Raw genomic sequence first — 10458 nt, forward strand, 5'->3', positions numbered from 1 at the left:
CTGACAGTACCACAAGTTCCACAAGAGTGTATATCATCAAGGCTCTATTAATGCATATTGGTGCAGTCATACGAATTGAAGCTTACAGTACTAGAAGTGCAGGCAAACTAGAATAGAATGCAGAGCTCTGAGCATTGCACGCAAATGAACTTGCACTTAGAAATAGAAAGCGAGAAGGAGCAGGCGATGTGGTGTTCAACGTCTGTGTGGGTAACCTGGCGAGGGCTCGAGAGGATCTCTTGCAGAATGGAGAAGGCTGGCTTCGTCTGTGTAACCGGAGCCAGTGGCTTCATTGGGTCTTGGATCGTGTGCTCTCTTCTGCAACGGGGCTACTGCGTACACGGCACAGTACAAAACCTTGGTTTGCTCTCGCCCAATTCCCCCTTTTTTTTGTGTGTGTGTGTGTGTGTGTGTGTGTGTGTGTGTGTGAGAGAGAGAGAGAGAGAGAGAGAGAGAGAGGAGAAGAAGAAGAGAATTTTAACGTCGTAGGAAACTATCCCAAGAGACTTTAAAGATCTATCCGACGAGGAGAGTTGAACTCAAGATCTCTTATTTCAAGAAGGAAATGACATAACCAATCTACCACACTTGGTTGATAGAAAGGTTATACCAATTTCCTCTTCTTATTAGCGCACACACACACCCACACACACATCCGAGAAGAGAATTTTGACGTCGTAGGAAACTATACCAAGAGACCTCCAAGACCTATTCGACGAGGAGAGTTGAACTCAAGACTTCTTATTCAAGAGGGAAATGGCATAACCAATCTACCACACTTGGGTGATAGAAAGATTATACCAATTTCCTCTTCTTATTAGCGCGCACACACACACCCACATACACACCCGAGAAGAAGAGAATTTTAACATCGTAGGAAACTATCCCAAGAGACCTTAAAGATCTATCCGACGAGGATAGTTGAACTCAAGACCTCTTATTCAAGAAAGAAATGGCATAACCAATCTACCACACTTGGGTGATAGAAAGGTTATACCAATTTCCTCTTCTTATTAGCGCGCATACACACCCCCACACACACACCCAAGAAGAAGAGAATTTTAACATCGTAGGAAACTATCCCAAGAGACCTTAAAGATCTATCCGACGAGGAGAGTTGAACTCAAGACCTCTTATGAGAGAGAGAGAGAGAGAGAGAGAGAGAGAGAGAGTCTTCTTTTACGTATGGAATGTCCGCACAGAAGATGAAAGAGAGACCAAACATCTATGGCGTTTGGAAGGGGCAGACAAGCAGCTAGAGCTCTTTGAGGTTGATTTGTTGGATTATGGCTCATTGGCCGCAGCCATTGGCAAGAGCGAGGGTGTGTTTCATCTTGCGTCACCATGTTTTCAGAGACACCAAAAGACCCTCAGGTAACATGTACTTTTTTGTTTGTTTTCTAGATTTTTCAATTGATCTTAGATTGCATGCATAATCACCAAGTAGGAATCATGCTTTGGAGGGCGCATGAAGAGGTGTATGTTGCTGCCAAGTTGTACGTGGCTATGTTCTTGTGTTGTGTAGCTATTTGTGTATTGCTTTTGGACATGAGAATCATTATTTTGCTTGTAAATCTGCAGAAGGATCTCATTGAACCGGCTGTTCAAGGTACGGTAAATGTCTTGAAAGCGGCGCATGCTGCTGGTGTGAGGAGGGTTGTGGTAACATCATCAATATCAGCTGTGATTCCCAACCCGAGAAATTTTGCATGAAACTAGCATGTTTCAAATGTTTTTGCAATTTTGATTTTTGTGAGTTTTTGTTCTGCTCATTTGTTTATAGTTTATTGTGTTTTTGGGCTATGCCATACTTGTTCTTGTCAGAGTCGACAACGCGGAAGCGTAGAGCAATGGGGAGAATGAGAGAGAGAGAGAGAGAGAGAGAGAGAGAGAGAGAGAGAGAGAGAGAGAGAGAGAGAGAGAGAGAGTTGAACCAACCAACTCGGCAATGAATTAGTGATTATACAATGGGGGTAAGGTGGTGCATATATACTCACCTTAGCAAATTGCCCTACCCATGATTTGACAAATAATTAAATTAAAATAAATACCTAAAGCCAAAATAAATATTGGGATTACATTGGGCTATTTACTTGAAATGCTATAACTTTTAACACCCTCTTTGCAGCTCATAGCGGACATATGTAGGAAGACCAAGTCGATGAAGAAGCTACCATGGACAACCAGATACACCTCGGTTATGCAACCACCAATCTTTTTACCTTATAAGAATGCCATCTTGAGTCTCATAGAAAATTGAAATGTAGACTACACTATGTTCAACAATCTCCATTCGTGAACAATGAACACATCACTATTAAACATTCCTAGACAATTTTGAAACTCATCCTGTCCTTAATCCGGCCAACAACAATGGATTGGTGCACCAATCCATAGTGTTTTTATATGTCGCATTGGTTCTTGCCAACATGTACATTTCATTTATGCAATCTAGCAAATACCATTTTGACAATGGTTTGGGGGGCCCTTGAGAGGGTTGGTCTCTCTCTCTCTCTCTCTCTCTCTCTCTCTCTCTCTCTCTCTCTCTCTCTCTCTCTACACATCTCTACCACTCTCATTCCCTCTTCAGGGAAAAGTATTAAGGAACCATCATTCAAGCTAAAAAGAATCTCTAACGCAATAAAAGAAAAGAATTGTGGAAGTGTAAAAACCTAGATTGTCACCATTTCAATTCCGTTGCACTTGACAAGATTTTGTGTAGTGGTGACTGTGGCCGTCACTATGTGAGCCATGCCAATCTCCCATGCTGATCTCCTTTGTCAAGTCTTTATCACCGTTATTTGTGTCTAGCTTCTGACTAGCTTGCCTTTGCCTTTGTCCTTTTGTGAGTTCCTTTTTTTGCCTTTGGCTTCCATCCCCGAGCCAAACAAGGCGTCTTTTTGCATTTATAACGACTCTCGGACCTCGTGAGTACCTAGGCAGCTAACTGAGCACTTGCATTGCCATCCTTGTCAAGCTTGTCTTTGCCTTTGTCTTCTAGTGAACTCGTGCAATTGGGTTTGGGCTCACATTCCTAAACCAAACCAATTGACGGCTTCCTTGAGAACTTCATGCGTGCATAGGCCGCTAATTGGGTGCAAGCATATCTACTTTCCATAGCCAATAGTTCGTCTTCGTTGGTGTTGAGGCTTCGGGGAAACAAAGCCTAAGAGTTTTTAAAAAACTATCCACTTGGCTCCCGTTCCAAGCATTTCAAAATTCTAAGCGTTAAGAGGCTTTTCTCTTCATGCGGTGTTCATGCTTCCATGCTCATTCATGAGTGAATCATGTGTATCGTGCAATATGGCCTTCTTATGAGAAGGTAATACATAAAGACGGGGACGAAAATACAAGAGACTGTAGAGACTCGGACAATGCATACTATCCAATCATGCAAACAAAAGATACTTCCTGAAGGGATACTATGGACCTCGGCTCGAGAGCCAAGATCGGTCTTGCGTGACTGATCATATCTACAACTGGGTTAGCTTTACTAGAAACACAATCAGTCAAACCACCAAATTGCTCACAAGACTTGAACCATCGAGCTTGACGGTCACTCCAAGGTGTACTTGTACAGATTGGAGCAACTTGAGGGCGCGCTGATCCTTACGAACAACCAAATCTCTATCATGCACAAAATGCGTGTCGTGCGTAAAAGAATGAATGGTAGAGAAGTTCCTTTTCATGCAATGACTGATTCTTTTCTGGACTGTGGGATTGTATACTAAGAGAGACTATGGGACTGCATGTTTTATCCTCATTTAAAACATGAGAGAGATTAATAACAAAGAGTATTCTTGTCACAATGAAGAACCACGGGAGCAACACCTTCGACTGTGAGAAGAGTGTTTTCTTTCCAATTAACTTGTGGATTATAATCCTTGAACCACTTGATGCCAAAAATCATATCACATCCTTTGGGAGGAAAAACCGCGAACTTACGATGAAAGTCGACATTCATTAGGACATTCATGCGTGAAGGAGGAGGGCATGCCAGGAGCAAATAGAGATCACAATGGGATCTATTGGAAGCGCTTCTAAACGCGCGATCTTCACGAGAGTCAACGATCACATCATGCATACTACCAGAATCAAACAAGATCACATGCGTCAACTATTCACATGACCATAATACTGCATGAGAGACTCATCTACATAATCATTAGAAACTTGGGACACATTAGTGTTCTCATTTATTGCATTAATAGAAGATGTGGGTTCTGTGGGTTGTTTTTTGGGCTCTTTGGATCCTTTCTTAGGACAATTTCTAATCTCTTTTTATGTGACCTTTAGTGCGACATTCAAAACATCTTCCTTCCTTTCCATATTTGATTCGTTCTTCAAGACTTAACCAACCTCCTACTATTCCTTGAGCAGATTTTTTATCAGGTGTCAACTTAGGAGTTTCCTAAGTTTTAGCCTTTCCTTTACTATCACTGTGAGGTGAAGAGTGTTGACCATACTACATCCAATAATCCCCATTCGTGAACTGTGAACACATCACGTCCAAAATATAAAACTCCAAGATAATGAACTGTTGTGTAAGGTGCGGCGGAATGAATGTTTGAACTTTGCTCAAGATGAGTGATCCGAACTGTGCTCAAGGTTCCTTTTTGTTCTTATGGAAGGAAGAGCCTTCCGTTCTTGATGAGAGAGTGCAATGATCATAACAAAGTGAATGGACACTGTGTGTGCTAATGTATGAGACTGAGAGAGAGAGAGAGAGAAGAGAAATACGACACCAAGACACTGTTGGTGAGAGTGGTCTACGATTGATTGCACAAATTGGTACAAAGTGGATGCATGTGACTGATGCAAGTCTAGGCTAGATTGATGACGACGACGGGGATGGCGAGATCGATGTAAGGGCTAGAAACTGACGCCTTTGTATTGCTGTCCAAAGACGCAAGTGGCTGAAATCTGACGCTTTCTATCTGCTGTCCAAAACGTTGATAGGCTAAATTCTGATGCGGCGGAAAATGCTGCCTTTGCTGGTCTTTATGGCTGAAAATCTGCTGTTATGTTCTGCTGAAAATGCTAGGTTGTAGGTTGTGGGTGATCCTGATATGCTGAAAATGCGAGCAAGGGGGTGGTCTATGGTGATAGTTCCTTGGAGGAAAAACACTAGGGACTGGGACTGTCTGGCGATGAAGCTAGGATGAAAAACGCTAGGGCTGAGGATGTCTGGCGAGGATGCTTGATGAAAACGCTAACTGCTGAGGTTGTCTTGCGGTGATGCCTTGATAAAAAACGCTAGGGCTAGGGGAGTCTGCTTGGAGGAGAAAACGCCACCAAGGGAGGTTCTTGCCGAGAAGTTACCTGTTGAGCACTGGTGCTCCTGCTGCCTCTTCTGCCAATTAGTGCTAGTCTAGGTTTGCTTATATACAAACTTACTCAATTTGCCCTACCTACTTTCCAAACAAGTCACTTAAAAATAATAAGTGAAAAATGTCAAAATTAGAGAAAATAGGCTAAATACACTGAAAAATTCCCCTGAAGGATTCTGATGGGAATGCTTATGATCATGCTGTGTGCAACCAGAGGATATGCATCTACACTAAGTGCCTTGGCATGCACGGTCTGCGAACAGACTCACAAAAGTGCCAGATCACTTTCTATTCTAAAGTGCCAGATCACTTTCTATTCTAGACTGATTGGACTGACTGAGCCCTTGTCGTGCTGTAGCTTGTCCATGGACACATAGGGTTGGATGTGTCATGTGACATGTTGTCCATAACCTGACCAACAACAAAGAATTGGCGTGTCCATCCATAGTGTTTTAGACGTCTGATTGGTTCCCTGCCAGATGCATGTGCATTGAACTCCGACCTACGGGTCCAAACACCAATAACTTGAACTCCACCACAAGGGTCCAAATTAATTATAGGGAGCATTGCTTGCCCCTCTCTGCCACTCACAAGCCTCTCTCTGGCTGAAGTTAGTGGTGACACCTGTCATTTGACTAGAAATTTGACGTCAAGGCGACTGTGGCCACGGCCACGAGTGCCATGTTGATCTCCTCTGCCAAATCTTTATTACCGTAATCTTTGTCCAACTTGCCTTTATCCTTGTCTTCCTGTGAGTCCTTGCTTTTGCCTTTGGCTTCAAAATCTCGAGCCAAACAAAGCATCGAGTCACATTCATTACAATTCTAATCGTACCTCATGGGTATCGAGGCAGCTAACTGAGTACTGGTATTGCCATCCTTGTCCAACTGACCTTTGCCCGCTGTCCTCTAACGAACTCCTCTTTTTGCTTTTGACTTCACAAACTCGAGCCAAACAAATTACCGGGTTCCTTGAGAACTGTGCCGGTGCATAGGCCGTTAAATGTATGGTTGACGATCCGTTATCCATAGCTTTTGGTTGGTTTTGGTCAATGTCGTCAAGGGCGCTTGAGCAAGGGGGCGCCATGTTGAAGTTGCAAAACCTGGTAACCTCGTACCTTCTCGCACTCCAATAGGCCACAAAAATCCCAAGCCACAAGAACTCCAAGCTGTCCCTCTCTTAATTTGCTCACCTTTCCGTCTCCCAAGCCGCTTCACATTCCAAGTCGGTCGACTCGTCAGCAATGCCCAAGCTGCAAGATCTCCAATCCGAGTCACCAAGTCAATGCTCTCAATAGCCTCCAATGTTGGCCGACTAGTCTCGCAAGGCACCGTTGCGATGTCCAATCTCGTGCCAAAACACCTCTCCAAAAAAAAAGGTCTCCCTCTCTTAATCAAAGGCCAAGGCATTTCTGCGTGTAGTGTTTTGAAACGCTGGTAGTGTGCAGGCCAATGGGGAGAAAGGAGCGATGAGAGGCGGGCGTTTTGAAATGCCGGCCGCAAAGTAGGAGAATGGGAACTTGCCGACAGACAGTAGCGTTTCAGAATGCAGCAGGGGAAGTGTGATGTCGTCGCCAAGGTTGACCGCTGGCCTAGCGTTTTAAAACATTGGCTGCATCACTTATAAAACTTGTGGGCAGGGGCAGAGAGGCGCGTTGTGTGGTGCTCGGCGTCGAAGAGCAAGATGGCGTGGCCAATTGGTTGCCGGGAGCAGAAATGCTAGCGACAGGGGGTTCTTTTGGTGCATCCGACGGTGCCCTTTCAAAACGCGGGCAGACAAAGGGGTTCCACGTGAGGCCAAAACGCTAAGGTTCTAGGGGTGCCGGCAATTGAGGTTCTTCTCCACTCCACGGTGTCGGCTCCTCCACCAAGGGGTTCAAGCGACACGGAGCTTCACCAAGCAGCTCTGATACCATGTCAAAGACGACGATGCGGAAGCGTAGAGACCAAGGGGAGTGAGCACGAGAGAGAGAGAGAGAGAGAGAGAGAGAGAGAGAGAGAGAGAGATTTGATTTGATTTGGTATTAACGTCCGCGGGGGGCCAGAAATGACCCATGGGACCTCAAAGTGATACATAGTCTCCCCTCACGGGGGTGTATGGTGTGGTGTGTGTTATTCTCTTTTTGTGTTCTTATGAGTGTCTTTTGATGCTCAAGTATGCGGGTGAGGTATGTTCCGAGAGTTGTAGGGGAGGGGTCTGTCTTGGATAATAGGTCCGCAAAGGTAGAGCAACCGCTTAGAAGTGGTTGAAAATTAGCCGGGATGTGAGCGTATTTTGGGCATTCCAATGTCACATGTGCTTCATCTTCGGGAGCTTGCATTGTACATGATGTGCATATCCGATAGAAGCATCAATTTTCAGTCAGCCCTCTGTTTCTATTTTGAGCATATGTGACCTTGTGCGCATCAAAGAGATGGCTCTTCGTGCCATGTGGGGCATGGGTGTTCGTATGTGGGCGTGGGCTTCCATTGGGTTTGTGCTATATATAGCCTTCCCAATACTTTGTGTTGACATGCTTGCAATAGTATTCAAATTTCGAGTGGTGTTGCGTTGTCTTCCACTTGGTGTGGAGGCTATTTAGTAATGCAATTTCAAAATTGAGCATGTGTTCTCCCTCCTTGCCCTCCTCAATAAGCATGTCCATATATGTCTCTACATTCCATTTAGCGAACCATTTCTTAATGTCCTGTATGAGGCTCGATGACAGAAATTTACTTTTTTTTGTCTTTTGCGGCGCACATCTTGTTTCCCATGCAATGCGGGGGATTCGAGTAGTAGGCATCGCTTTGACCTTCATGATATATGTGTACATTTTTTGCAATGCTTTCATTTCTAGTGGTCTCTTGCCTGTCTCCAAGAGTAGCACGGAGTATGGTGTCGTCTTTTTGACCCCCATGTGTCGATATAGAAACTTTTTCTGAATTTTTTCAATTTCATTCTTGTGTGGGCTGAAATGCTTGCTCCCCAGATTTCGACTCTGTAGAGGATGGCTTACACTACGCATGTCTCAAAAATGGTCGCAGAGAGAGAGACTCCTGAACCAATCAACCTTGGCAATGAATAACTGAATGTATATAAAATGGAGCAAGGGGTTGCTTATATAGCAATCTCAGTAAATTGCCCTATCCAAGACTTTGACAAATAAGTAAAATAAATACCTAAATGCCAAACTAAATAATGGGATCACATTGGGGAGTTCACTTGAGATGCCAAAACTCTAACACAAGCAACAGCAGAAGAAGAAGTCTTACCAACTTATGGGACCCCGTCCTATGGGCCCAAGTGACAAAGGAATAAAATTAAAGCTGGACCCTCACACACACACAAAGGATAACGTAGAAACTGATGACGTGGTAGCTGTATAGACAACCCAGATTTTGCACTGACTGCTGATGTGGCAACCTGTACGGATTTTCGTGTCTCACGTTGACAGCCTGTACGGGTTTCCGTGATTTGCGCTGGCTGATTTTCAGCGCCAGCTTTTGGGCCAGCTGTTTTTGAGTTTGAAGCTTTTCATTGTAACTGCTTTTAATGGCGTAGGGCCTTTAAATGTGAGGCCATGGGCTCATTCTTTGGCATACTTCTGGATGAAGGTGTAGAGGATGGAGTACCAGCTTGTACTTTGATGATGCAATATAAAGAAATACCGAAAGGGGCGCCAAGGTTTGGGGCCAATACTCGATGGGGTGAAATTCCGCCACTCCGTGTCGCGTGTGGTCTCTCTCTCTTTCAGTTCAGTTGTTATTGAAGTGCTAAAAGTTTGTTCAGTCTGTTCTTTTTTATTGGCACGTGATGTCCGTCTTGTGACATATACTTGTCCAACCCGAAAAGAAAAGTCTCCTTGCGATCCTCATCCGACTTACGCAATTGAACGTCAATTTGCAAAATACGGTTAGAAAAAGATATAACAGGAGTGCCATTTTGCTTAAGGCTGTGCGAATCTTCTTTGAACCGATCAAGGTCCTGCGGTGGGATAAAACGAGCCTTGAGCTTGTCTTGGAAGCCAACCCAATTGAAAGAGGGGTACGCTATCCGCGGCATGCTCAAGATGCTCAACCAGCTGTGACTCCTGCCAAGCTTGATACGAATTAATGACATCACCCGCTGGATACATGGCATATGTTAAAACTTTACTGTCGTAGGTTTTCTTGTTAGTCGCAAAGTAAGCATTAAATTGATGCAACCAAGAATGAATCACAGAAGCATCCATCTTACCATCATAATTACCGAACGTCAATTTCTCACTGGATTGTTAGAGTCGTCGTCTCTACCTGTGCTACGTGATGACTTGCCGGTCTCCTTGAGTAGTTCGCTCTTTGGGGAGAGTACCTGTAGGATCAACTCTTTCATGTGTTGGTCCCTCTACGCCTCTCGCTCTAATTCCATAGCCGTTCGCCTTTCTTCGGCCGCTATGCGTCGAGCTTCATGTGCTTGCACACGGTCAAGCTCCATAGCTGCCCTCTGTTCTTTACATTCTCTGTCCATGGCGGCTCTCCGAGCCTCTTGTTGTAGCATCATCTCCATCATAGACTTGACCAAAGACTCCATAGGGTTTGGTGCAATCTGTGGCGTAGATGGGGATTGGGGAGGATCTGGAAACAATCCTCCTGGTGTAGGGACCTCTTCTTCTCCAATTCCACTCTCATCACCTTTACGCAAAGTATCCATTTCGCTTCTGGTGATGACAATGCAGTGAGTACTTAGGTACTTGGGTTACTTGGGTTCTTGGGGTACTTGGGTACTTGAGGTACTTCGGGTACTTGAGGTACTTACTTGGCACTGCTTGCAATCTGCATTTAAGAAGGCTTTTCTCTTACCCAAGCTCAATGCCTTCCTGCGGGTGCACCCCTTGGCGGCCTTGGGCTCACACCAAAGTTTCTTTTTCCCACCTCACGTCGATTGGCCTGCCGCTAAGTGCAAGGTCCACTCTCAATGATGGAAAGGAGGAACATGGGGAGGCTGGACAAGCCCTTAAGTGCAAGGTCCGCTCTCAATGAGTGGAAAGGAGGAACGAGGGGAGGCTGGACAAGCCCTTCTTTTTCGAGTTACCTGCCACTCTTCAAAAACACAGATTAGGGATCGACATGCCCAAGTGGTCTTTGGTTATGTGCGATCACAAGAAGAAAAA

The 10458-nt window shown here is 44.7% G+C and overlaps 1 pseudogene; it reads left to right on the top strand.

The window, feature by feature from the left end:
• The first annotated feature begins 246 nt into the window (after nt 1-246).
• Nucleotides 247-1846, top strand: LOC147424833 (phenylacetaldehyde reductase-like; annotated as a pseudogene).
• The last annotated feature ends 8612 nt before the right edge of the window (nt 1847-10458 follow it).

The sequence above is a fragment of the Adiantum capillus-veneris genome, chromosome 25 (genome assembly GCF_014529385.1).
Source record: "Adiantum capillus-veneris isolate H3 chromosome 25, ASM1452938v2, whole genome shotgun sequence".
NCBI classification, from domain to species: Eukaryota; Viridiplantae; Streptophyta; class Polypodiopsida; order Polypodiales; family Pteridaceae; genus Adiantum; species Adiantum capillus-veneris.